Source organism: Cervus elaphus, chromosome 24 (assembly GCF_910594005.1).
Source record: "Cervus elaphus chromosome 24, mCerEla1.1, whole genome shotgun sequence".
In the NCBI taxonomy this organism is placed as follows: Eukaryota; Metazoa; Chordata; class Mammalia; order Artiodactyla; family Cervidae; genus Cervus; species Cervus elaphus.
The window spans coordinates 18,336,436-18,349,666 of NC_057838.1; the positions used below are offsets into that span (position 1 = coordinate 18,336,436).

At 41.6% G+C, this 13,231-nt stretch overlaps 1 long non-coding RNA gene across 2 annotated transcripts in view; it reads right to left on the bottom strand.

Annotated features, from left to right (window-relative positions):
* Positions 1-1,754: 1,754 nt before the first annotated feature.
* Positions 1,755-13,231, bottom strand: part of LOC122683300 — an 89,820-nt gene continuing 78,343 nt past the window's right edge. For both annotated transcript variants that reach the window (XR_006337676.1, XR_006337675.1), the window contains exons 2-4: positions 3,186-3,364; positions 2,717-3,092; positions 1,755-1,874 (exon numbers count right to left, since the gene is read on the bottom strand). This is a non-coding gene — a long non-coding RNA (uncharacterized LOC122683300). The remainder of the gene's footprint in view (positions 1,875-2,716; positions 3,093-3,185; positions 3,365-13,231) is intronic.

A 13,231-nucleotide genomic window follows, 5' to 3' on the forward strand; every position in this document is an offset into this window, starting at 1 on the left:
GATTCTTCTTCGCTTTCTTCTTCACCCATAAGGGTGGTGTCATATGCATATCTGAGGTTATTGATATTTCTCCGGGCAACCTTGATTTCAGCTTGTGCTTCGTCCAGCCCAGCATTTCGCATGATGTACTCTGCATATAAGTTAAATAAGCAGGGTGACAATATACAACCTTCACATACTCCTTTCCCTATTTGGAACTAGTCTGTTGTTACAGACTGTTCTAACAGTTGTTGTTATAGTCTGTTCTAACTGCTGCTTCTTGACCTGTAAACAGATTTCTCAGGAGGCAGGTCAGGTGGTCTGGTATACCCATTTCTTGAAGAATTTTCCACAGTTTGTTGTGATCCACAGAGTGAAAGGCTTTGGCAGAGTCAATAAAGCAGAAATAGATGTTTTTCTGGAACTGTCTTGCTTTTTCGATGATCCAGTGGATGTTGGCAATTTGATGTCTGGTTCCTCTGCCTTTTCTAAATCCAGCTTGAACATCTGGAAGTTCATGGTTCACGTATTGCTGAAGCCTGGCTTGGAGAATTTTGAGCATCTCTTAGCTAGTGTGTGAGATGAGTGCAATTGTCAGATACACACCCCACCAATCAGACAGGATGCCCTGCTTCTGTTTAGCCCACCTAGGCTGCTTTATGCCAACAGCCTCTGTCAGGGCACACCAAAACCTCCCCCTCATTTCCACTATAAAGGCTTCTTCCTCTAAGGCCTACCATTGAGTTTCTTCCAGAATGTGAGTGACATGGCTGACTCCCTTGCTATACCAAGATCTGAATAATAACCTTTGTCTGTGTGGTTGATCTTCATTCATTTCCACAGTCCAGTAGAAAAGAAAGCCTCAAAGGTTAATGTTTCCTCATTCTGTAGAGAATTAACCAGCTTTGTATGTAGCCTAGCAACTTTCTTTTAACAATCTTTTTCTGAATGCCCAGAAATAACTGTCCCTTATATGCTCTTGGAACCAGTTTTACCATCTCACTTGTTCCCTCGTTAATGTGTTGATTAAATTGGTGACATGTGTTCACTCTATATTTGTATGGGAATGATGTTTTTAAATTTTTAAAAATTACACATTGACAACACAAAAGAAACAAAATGCCTATAAACATCTAAGGAGAAATTCAAATACATACTATATTAAAAGATGAAATAGCATACTTATTACGTCTATAGAATATCTTCAATTTATTTTAACATTGTGAAATAGCTGTCTAAGATATTTGTTGAAGAGATTTACCAAAGTTACTCAGCTCACGGACAACCTGGAATTATTTGGCTCTGAGTGACATTAGTCAGTTCTTGCTGTGTAACAACCCCCCCACCCCCCACCAAATCCTCCTTTCAGCAACATTTATTTTTCATACTCAAAGCTGTGCCATCAGCGAGAGTGGCTCTGCCTCAACATGAGCGAGTTCAGATCTGCTCTACCTTTGAACCAGAGGCTATCTGAGACAAATTCTTCCCACAGTGATGACAAAAGAACAAGAGAACAAGCTCTTCCAGGCCAGCCACCTCATCTCCTGTCATCCTAGTCACCCAGCAGAGCCCCCGTGCAGGGTGAGGGCAGGACACACACTCCTCCCGCAGCAGGAGGCTCTGCAGAGTGTCAGGTCGAAGGTCACAGATGCACGCACCCGCACAGAGAGGCAGTGACCGCACTGAGCCTACAGAGGAAGCAGAACCATGGAGCAGGGAAGAGCCCCACTGACCAGCCTTCAGAGGGGCTACACACAGCTACGGACCAGACCCGGAGGACGGCAGGTGGGGACAGCACTCACCCCCTGCGCGACGTGCCCTGCGCTGGTGTGGTCACAGCTCTTGGAGACCTCAGAGCGCTTTTGCAGCGTGAAGCTCACAGGTCCAGAAGCAACCTACAGGGAAGTACGAATCGAGCTTTAAGACGCCCGTGTCAGCTCTGTGACGAGGATCTCAGGAATAACCTGGCATTCGCCCTAGCATGCTTAAGTTCCCAGAGGCACTGATGGGGCTGGAAGTGAACCATGCAAAGCCTGAGGCCTTGGGAACAGAAGACAGAGACACTCTGAACACTTGAAATAAATACACTGCATAAAATTTCTTAAAATCTTATCACAGTCTAATTCTCAGTAATGTTCATAAAACTGATGAAATAAAAAGCTAAAGTCTAACATCAGTGATATGCCTATTTGTATACATCCCAAGTTGGTCACTAATTATTCTCTTAAAGTATCAACAGCTCACTGATTGTGACAGATGGTTTATTAGGTGTAAGCTTTGTTTTTATATGAATAAATTTGATGAAATGTTGAAACTGTTCTTACGTAACTGATAAAGTCTATATTTCAACTATCAAATAAGCTATGATCACTACCTTTTCCCACGCAGCTTATCAGTGTCCAATTATAGGACCACAGGCTTAAAAAAAAAAAAAAATTAGATGCCTGATAGAAAACTGCTTCAGTGTGCTACCCAAGTTGATTTTTCACTCGATGCTGTGTTTGTGAGATTTTCTGTCATACATCTCATTTTTGTTTACTCATTTTCAGTGCTATATTGCATTTCATTGTCTGTCTATCCTGTTTTCAAATTCATTCCTGTACTAATAGTTATTGAAAGTTATTACTTTGGTTTGGTATCCCAAAATATTCTTTTCCTTATCTCATCATTTACCCTTCCACCTACCCTCACGTCACTCCCTAGCAGACGCACACCGTGGTTGGAGTTTAGCACTGACCAGTTCTCAGTATGTGACGAAGGCCTGCTGGGGGATGCGCTGCCGGTCCTCTCCTCCACTCATGGTTGGGGCCAAGGTGACTCAGGTGAGAGAAGCATCCAAGATGCTCTGCGCTGCGCCAGGCTTGGAGGGTCCTAACTGGCTTGCTCACGCATCCGCAGTTGGTCACTGGGAGGTGGACTGGTCCAGGAAGGCTTCACCTTTCTAGAGGCAGGGTGGTCACTGGCCTGTGGACTGGGGCAAAGAGCAGCTGCACAGAAGTCTCCTCTCTTCCCGCAGGCAGGATACCAAGATGGAACTAGATGCTCCTAAGGCCTGCCAAGTATCGGTGTGAGCTAGACCCCACCTCTTCCACATTTCATTGGCCAGCCAGCTCCTATTCAAGGGCAATACTTCAGTTATCTATATTTCTATATAACAAATCACTTCAAAACTAACTAGTTTAAACACAATTCATTATTTTACTCACCAATCTGTCATTTGGCCAGAGCCTGGTGGGGACAATTCATCTCTGCTCCACTAGATGTCAGCTGGACTAAGGCTGAAGGATCCACTTCCAAGATGGCCCCATCCCATGACTGGCAAATTCCTCTCCAGGTGAGACTCTCAGCATGCAGGATACACTTCTTGCATCAGGGGAGATGGATCCTAAGAGATTGGAAATGGAAAGCTGCTAGTTTCTTAAGGCGTGGCCCAGAAACTGGTATGGCATCACTTCTGTCAACTGCTTTTGTCATGTCCTTATTCAGGAGAAGGGAGACTTGAGGCTGTATCTTAAAACTGCCATAAGTGGGCTCTAGGCCCCAACTTTATGAGAGAAGTGACAATGCCACCTTGTAAAGGGCATGGACACTGGAAGAGGAAAAGAGTCACAGACATTTTCACACTCAGTGTGAGCGTGAAGGGGGAGATTTCTGGTTCAATACTCTCCTTTTACAAAGCTACTATTTACTCATCTCAGCCTTATATTAACTATAACTTATCAAGAGGCAAATTTAGAAATCCTACTCATTATTTAAATGGCTTAGAGGATTTTATATAGAAAGGCTTTAAAGTGCCTTCTTTTTATTTCAAAGTAAACGTTAGCACTTTAACTCCCCTTGAAAGATGTGAAACCATGTTTTACTGATGGTATAACTATTATGCAACAAGAGTGAGGGTAATCATCTTATTCCACTCCACGGGATGAACATAGCCATTTTTGCACAGAAAAGACAGTGAAATGCTCAATTACAGCTGTTGGTCAGTGTAAAATCTCTCATTTATATGAACTGCAGAGTCATTAATTAGACATGGGCAGGGAACTTTGTAAGCTGTGACCACCTTGGATTTTCTTTAGACTGTATGAACCACAACCGAAATGACCTAGAGGCCAGCCAAACAGAATCAGTCATTGACTCTCCATTCTCATTTACACACTTCACACGTGACTCTATGGGACAGAACCTCTCCTCCAGGGAGGAAATTCTGAACTTCATGCCTCAATTACATTCCCAAATCCCTACTTTCCTTTCCTAGGCAGCAACTTAATTCCAGTAAGATCTGACCTCCCAGAAGTCCTAAAAATAAAGTATCTATAATGTCCACCTAGTATGGTTTGATAAGCTTTGTCCAAAAGTTCCACGCCAATTCCACCTCCTGGGGAGCACTGAGGTGGTGATAGCTCTATTCACTGAGACAATTTGAGTCAGTCTTTGTATTATGGCTTTCCGGCTGCTTTCAGTTAAGGACTGTGTTTGGCAACAAATAAGGGAAAAATTTACATACAATAGCTTTTGGAAAACTGAGTGGTTCTTGTTTCCCTTGTTACGTTAACATTGACTTATTTATCCATTTATTGAAGCATAATTGAGTTACAGTGTTGAACCAGTTTCAGGTATACAGCAAGGTGATTGTTATATGGTAATACATATTCTTTTCCAGATTCTCTTCCATTATACGTTATCATAAGATACTGAATAGAGCTCCCTGTGCTATACAGTACGTACTTATTGTGTATATATTTTTATATGATAGGTTTCAGGAATCATTTCTATGGTTTGTTTTTGTTTCTCTTAATGTACCGAGAAGTATAAAATTCTGGCAACCTCATGATGCAATCAGGTACTTATGCTGCTGTTTGGATTTTCTTATTTTGTGGTTTTCATCCTCATGTTTGCAACCGCAATGTTACCAATCAACTTTTTTTAAATTTTGGATTGAAGTTACTATGATGATCTTCCTAGGGGAAGTGTTTGAGGTTGTAGACAACAGACAGGAACCACAGCCAAGAAACATTAAGAGCCCAGAGCCTTTATTCACCTAGGTTAAGGCAATTCTTAAAACACTCTTAAAATACATGGACCTGTGGTTTTTTAAATTATCTTTTTAATAAATAGATTGGCAAGAATTTGGAACATGAGGAATTCCTGAACTGAATTTGGGAAAAACTACAAAAGTTGTATTTAGAGGGGACAGATAGTCTTGGATGCTTATAACAGAGGTAGAGACTGAAATTTATTGAGCTAATCACCAGTGCCAGAATTAAGAAAGGGACTGACGCTGCAGAAAAGACCACAGACTTCAGAAAAGGGAAGCTGATCTCCACAAAATGGGGTAAGGCCAGAGAAAAAAGGAAAAAATGGGACAAAGGGAATGGGATGAGGCTTGCAATGTAGGGAAGGAGATGTGAAGGAGAAGTTTCCGCACACTAGGAAACTCCCTTACAGGCGGGGACAGAGGGGTCCTCTGGAACCTCAGAGGGGAGTGTAGCAGCAAGTGCATGGAAGACAAAGTGGAGAGAATTCACCGCAGAGATCAGGGCTGACCAGCACTCCCCAGTGGGACATTTGTTTGCACGCCCACAGCAGCAAGAAGGGGCTGGGGGCTGAGGCTCAGCCTTCAGAGGCAGACCTCAGGGAGAGGGTTGGGGTAGACTGCTGGGAAGATACTCTGGAGGGGCTAGTACAATACAGCTGAGGGAGACCAGAGAACAGCCTGGGCCAGTCAGAGAGCCAAGAGATCTTTGTTGCAGGGACCCTCTAGCTCCCTTCGCTCGCAATCTGTAGAACACCACCTTCACAAGGGCCAGAGGCAGGTTGGGGTGCGGCAGTGGTTTGCGATCCCAGAGGCAGCCAAGCCTGCCGGCCACCAACCACCACAAAAATCCATGGGAGAGCAAGAGGCAGGGGACTGTAGCTGCAAGCTGGAACCCCAAAGATGAGCAGGCTGGCTGGCTGGCTGCTGCCTAGGCATACCCAAGTACTAGAGGCAGGAGGTAAGACGCTGCTGCAGTCCCTGACCTCAGAGCGGGGCATGACGGGACTCAAGCTGCTTCCTGTGGGCCTCTACCGCTGCAGGCACTCCCCACATGTCCCAGCTGTGTCTGCAGTACCCCTCACTGCCCCCAGACCAGCTGAGCAAGTGAGCCCCGATAAGCCAATGCTTTCGCCCCTCTCTTGTCTGGGCGGGGAGCACGTGCCAGAGGGAGGCCCCCCAACAGAGACGGGACCAAAACCAAAACTGAGCACCCGGGGGCTGCGTGACCAAACAACAGGAAGGCGATTTGCTTGCAGTCACGGGATCAGCAGATTAAATGCCCACAATCAGCTTGCGACTGTGGACTTCAGGGGCAACTACAGCTGGAGCAAGACCAGTCTGACCTGACCACACAGTGCCCGCAGCAGTTCCAGAGACCCACACAGAAATCCTCAGGGAATTCCCGAGTAGGAAGACTGGCTGGGGCTCACTGTGTGGCAAGGACACTGACAACGGAGGCCATGGGAGCAACTCTTATTACCACCCTCCCTATGCAGGTTTTCATCTTTTTTCCTTTTCCATATTCTTCTATTATTGTTCGTTTTTATTATTGCTTTTCAATTTTTTTTCTACTTACATTTCCCTTTTTTAATGCTTTTACTTTTATGTAAACTTATTTTACTTTTTTCCTATTGCTAAAGTACTTTTTTCTTATACTGCACTTTTTCCATGCTTTTGGTTTCCTATTTTTGCTAGTATAGTTTTAACAGTGTTTGTTTTTATTTAAGGGTTTATTTATTGCTTTGATTGCTCTCTTCTCTTTTGGTTCCTGTTTTTATTATTTATCTTTTGTATTTCCTTCTCATCTTTTCCTTTTGGGAGTGCATGAAGTTCTTTGTGAGTTCTTGTCTATTTAATGTTGCTTTTACCATTTGTCTTGGGATTTTGTCTTTCTGGGGTTTTTTTTGTTTGATTTTTTTCTTTTCTTCCCTCCCCTTATTTTCTCTCTCTTTCTTTCTCTTCTGTGCTGTGTAGCTTGCAGAGTCTTGGTGCTCTACCAAGGGACTGGCCCTGAATCTCAGAGGTGGGAGACCCGAATCCAGGTTCACTGGACCAGCAGAAGACTCCCAACCTCATGGACTATTAGCCAAGAACAGCTCTCGCAAAGGCCTCCCTCTCAGCACTAAGACCTGGCCCCACTCAAAGGGCAGCAAGCCCCAGGGCAGGGTGCCTCCCACTGAGCAATGAGCAAATCAGGAGCACAGTCCCACCTAGCAGACAGGCTGCCCAGAGCCATGCCAAGTCCACAGACACCCTACAAGGCACCGCTGGACATGGCACTGACCTTCAGAGAAACAGGATCCAGTTCCCACAAAGAGAACACAGGCACCAGTTAGCCTAACAAACTTTCACAAGGCACTGGCCCAACCCCCCATCTGGGGGCAGAATCCCCAAATAAGAGGAACCATGACCCTGCAGGCTGCAGAAAGGAGACCCGAAACAACAGTAAATTACACAAAATGAAGAGTCAGAGAACACGCAGCAGATGAAGGAGCATGGTAAAAACCCACAAGACCAAACAAATGAAGAGGAAATGGGCAGTCTACCAGGACAAGAATTCACAGTAATGACTTAAATATGATCCAAAATCTCAGAAATAAAATGGAGGCACAGATGAAGTGAATGAAGGCACAGATTGAGAAAATACAAGAAATGTTTAAGAAGGACCTAGAAAAACTAAAGAACAGACAACCAACAATGAACAACACAATAACTGAAATAAAAAATACACTAGAGGGACCCAATGGAATAACTGAGGCAGAAAAATGGATAAGTGAGCTGGAAGATAGAACGGTGGAAACAACTAAAGCAGAGCAGAATAAACAAAACAATGAAAGGAAATGAAAACAGTCTTAGAGACCTTCGAAACAACATTAAGCACACCAACATTCGAATTGTAAGAGTCCCGGAAGAAGAGAAAAAGAAAGGATCTGAGAAAACATCTGAGGAGATTACAGTTAAAATGGGGCTTCCCTGGTGGCTCAGATGGTAAAGAGTCTACCTACAGTGCAGGACACCTGGGTTTGATCCCTGGGTCTGGAAGATCCCCTGGAGAGAAAAATGGCAACCCACTCCAGTACTATTGCCTGGAGAATTTCACGGTCAGGGGAGCCCGGCAGGCTACAGTCCATGGGGTCAATAACAGTCGGACACAACTGAGTATCTAGCACACACACAGAGTCAAAAACTTCCCTAACATAGGAAAGGAAATAGCCGCCCTAGTCCAGGAAGCCCAGAGTCTCATGCAGGATTAATGCAAAGAAAAACACACTAAGACACACAGTAATGGAACCAGCAAAAATTAAACAAAGAAAAAATATTAAAAGCAGCAAGGAAAAAGCAACAAGTAACATAGAAGGAAACCCTCATAAGGTGCAGTTCAGTTGCTCAATCATGTCCAACTCTTTGTAACCCCATGAACTGCATCACGCCAGGCCTCCCGGTCCATCACCAGCTCCTGGAGCTTGCTCAAGCTCATGTCCATCAAGTCGGTGATGCCACCCAACCATCTCATCCTCTGTCGTCCCTTTCTCCTCCTGCCTTCAATCTTTCCCATAACATTAACCACTGATTAATCAACAGAAACTGCACACCAGAAAGGACTGGTAGGATATACTTAAAGTGATGAACAGAAAAAAAACCTACCACCAACATTACTCTATCCAGCAAGGATCTCATTCAGATTTGATAGAGACATCAAAATCTTTACAGACAAGCAAAAATAATGAGAATTTAGCACCACCAAACCAGCTTTACAAAAAATGACAAATTTCTCTAGGCAGGAAACACAAAAGAAAGAAAAGTCCTACAAAAGCACACCCAAAACAATAAAGTAAATGGTAACAGGATCATACATATCAATAATTACCTTAAATGTAAATGAATTTTATGCTCCAACCAAAAGACACAGATTGGCTGAATGGATACAAAAACATGACCTATGTATCAGCTGTCTACAAGAGACCCACTTCAGACTTAAGGACACATACAGACTAAAAGTGAGGGGCTGGAAAAAGATTCCATGCAAGTGGAAATTGAAAGCAGGAGTAGCAATACTCATATTATATAAAATAGCCTTTAAAACAAAGACCATTACAAGAGACAAGGAAGGACACTACATAATGATCAATGGTTTCCTCAAAGAAGATATAACAATTATATATGCATCCAACAAAGGAGCACCTCAATACATAAGGCAGATGCTAACAACTATAAAAGGAGAAATCAACAGCAACACAGTAACAGTGGAAGACTCTAACACACCACTCAGTCAGTGGACAGATCACCCAGACAGAGAATTAACAATGAAACACAAGCCTTAAGTGATACATTGGACCAGATGTTCTTAATTGATATCTATAGAACATTCCATTGAAAAGCAGTAGAATTCAGTTTGTTCTCAAGTTCACATGGAATATTTTCCAGGATATATCACATCTGAGGTCACAAATTAAGCCTTGGTATATTTAAGAACACTGAAATTGTAGTGAGCCTTTTTTCTGACCACAGCACTGTAAGATCAGATATCAATCACAACAAAAAATGGTAAAAAGCACAAACACATGAAGACTAAACACTATGCTCCTAAATAACCAAGAGGTCACTGAAGAAATCAAAAAAGGAAATCAAAAAATACCTAGAAACAAATGACAATGAAAACATGACAACTCACCACCTATGGGACGCAGTAAAAGCAGTGCTAAAGGGAAGTTTATAGCAATACAAGCTTACTTCAAGAAACGAGAAAAGCATCAAATAAACAACCTAGCCTTAAACCTGAAGCAACAAGAAAAAGAACAAAAAGCCTCCAAAGTTAGTAGACTTTGGATAATAAATCATAAAATGAGAGCAGAAATAAAAAGAAATGATGGAAACAACAGCAAAGATCAGTAAAACCAAAAAAGCTGGTTCTTTGAGAAGATAAACAAAACTGACAAACCATTAGCCAGACTCATCAAGAAAAAAAAGAAGACTCAAATCAATAAAATTAGAAATGAAAAAGGAGAAATTACAACTGACAATGCCAAAAAATGGACAACCTGGAAGAAATGGAAAGTCTTTAAAAAGTACAACCTTCCAAGACTGAACCAGGAAGAAATAGACAATATTGACAGACCAGTCGTAAGCACTGAAATCAAAACTATGATCAAAAACTTTCCAACAAACAAAAGTCCAAGGCCAGATGGCTGCACATGCAAATTCTACCAAAAGTTCAGAGAAGAGCTAATACCAATCCTGCTCAAACTCTCTCAAAAAAGTGCAGAGGAAGGAGCACTCCCAGACTCATTTGACAAGGCCACCATCACCCTGATACCAAAACCAGACAAGAATATCTCACACACACACACACATACACACACACACACACGTTTCAGGACAGTATCACTAATTAACACAGATGCAAAATCCTCAACAGAGTTCTAGCAAACAGAATCCAAAAACATATTAAAGGGATCATACACCATGATCAAAGGATTTAGTGCAGTCAATGAAGCATATATTTTTCTGGAATTCTCTTGCTTTTTCTATGATCCAACAGATATTGACAATTCGATCTCTGATTCCTCTGCCTTTTCTAAATCCAGCATGAACATCTGGAACTTCTTGGTTCACCTACTGCTGAAGCGTAGCTTGGAGAATTTTGAGCATTACTTTGCTAGCATGTGAAATGATTGCAATTGTGTGGTAGTTTTAAGATTGTTTAGCTTTGCCTTTCTTTGGGATTAGAATGAAAACTGACCTTTTCCAGTACTGTGGCCACTGCTGAGTTTTCCAAATTTGCTGGCATATTGGGAAAGGAAAACACCAAGGCTGTATATAGTCACCCTGCTTATTCAACTTATATGCAGAGTACATCTTGCAAAATGCCAGGCTGGATGAAGCACAGGCTGGAATCAAGACTGCCAGGAGAAATATCATTAACCTCAGATATGCAGATGACACCACCCTTATGGTAGAAAGTGAAGAGGAACTAAAGAGTCTCTTGATGAAAGTGAAATAGCAGTGTGAAAAAGCTGGCTTAAAACTCAACATTCAAAAAATGAAGATCATGGCATCCAGTCCCATCACTTCATGATAATTAGATGGGGAAACAACGGAAACGGTGAGAGCCTTTATTTTCTTGGGCTCCAAAATCACTGCAGATGGTGACTTCAGCCATGAAATTAAAAGACACTTGCTCTTGGAAGAAAAGCTATGACAAACCTAGATGGTATATTGCAAAGCAAAAACATTACTTTGCCGACAAAGGTCCATCTAGTCAAAACTATGGTTCTTCCAGTAGTCATGTATGGATGTGAGAGTTGGACTATAAGGAGGGCTGAGTGCTGAAGAATTGATACTTTTGAACTGTGGTGTTGGAGAAGACTCTTGAGAGTCCCTTGGACTGCAAGGAAATCCAACCAGTCAATTCTAAAAGAAATCAATCCTGAATAATCATTGGAAGGACTGATGCTGAAGCTCTAATACTTTGGCCACCTGATGTGAAGAGTTGACTCATTAGAAAAGACGCCAATGCTGGGAAAGACTGAAGGCAGGAGAAGGGGACGACAGAGGGTGAGATGGCTGGATGGCATCACCAACTCAATGGACATCAGTTTGAGCAAGCTCTGGGAGATGGTGAAGGACAGAGAAGCCTGGCATGCTACAGTCCATGAGGTCGCAAAGAGTCAGACACGACTAAGCAGAACACCACCACCACTACCACCATGATCAAGTGGGGTTTATTCCAGGGATGCAAGGATACTTTAATATATGCAAAATGATCAACGTGATACACTGTATTAACAAACTGGAAGATAAAAACCATATGATGATCTCAATAGATGCAGAGAGATTTTTTTTTATAAAATTCAACACCCATTTATGATTAAAGAAATCTCTCCAGAAAAATTAGCTAGAAGAAACCTACCTCAACATAATAAAGGCCATATGCAACAAACCTACGGCAAACATTATTCTCAATGATGAAAAACATAAGGGCATTTCCTCTAAGATTAGGAGCAAGACAAGTGTGTCCATTCTTGCCACTATTATTCAATATAGTTTTTGGAAATCCTAGCTACAGCAATCAGAGAAGAAAAAGAAATAAAAAGAATCCAGATTGGAAAAGAAGTAAAACTCTCACTGTTTGTAGACAACATGATAATAAATGCAGAAAGCCCTAAAGATGACACCAGAAAATAACTAGAGCTAATTAATGAATTTACTAAAGTCGTAGGACATAAAATTTATGAGAAATCAGAAGGAGAAAATTTTAAATTAAGAAACAATCTCATTCACAACAAAAAATATAAAATATCTAGAAATAAGCCTACCTAAAGAGAAAACCTGTATGCAGAAAACTAAGACAGTGAAGAAAAAAAATCAAAGATGACACAAACAGATGGAGCGCTATATCATGTTCTTGGATTGCAAGAATCAACACTGTGAAAATGACTATACTACCCAAAGCTACCTACAGATTTAATGCAATCCCTATCAAAACACCAATGGCAATTCCACAGAACTAGAATAAAAAGTTTCATAATTTGTATGGAAACACAAAAGACACTGAATAGCCAAAGCAATCTTAAGAAAAATGGAGCTAGAGAAATCAACCTTCCAAACTTCAGACTATATTACAAAGTTACAGTCATCAAGACAGTATGGTACTGGCACAAAAACAGAAATATAGACCCATGGAACAAGAATAAAGCCAAGAAATAAACCCATATGCCTATAGGCACCTTGTCTTTGACAAAGGAGGCAAGAATATACAATAAAGAGAAGACAGCCTCTTCAATAAGTGGTGCTGGGATAACTGGGCAGCTACATGTAAAAGAATAAAATCAGAACACTTCCTAACACCATACACAAAAAATAAACTTGAAATGGATTTAAGACTTAAATATTTCAGGCCAGAAACCATAAAACTCTCAAAGGAAAACACAGGCAGTTTGAAATCACAGCAAAATCCTCCTTGACCCACCTCCTAGAGAAATGGAAATAAAAGCAAAAATAAACAGGTAGGACCTAATTAAACTTAAAAGCTTTTGCACAGCAAGGGAAACAATAAACAAGATGAAAAGAAAACCTTCAGAATGGGAAAAAACAATTGCAAACAAAGCAAATGACAAAAGATTAATCTCCAAACTATATAAGCAGCTCATATAGCTCAATATCAGAAAAACAAACAACCCAATCAAAAAATAGGCGGAAGACCCAAACAGACATTTC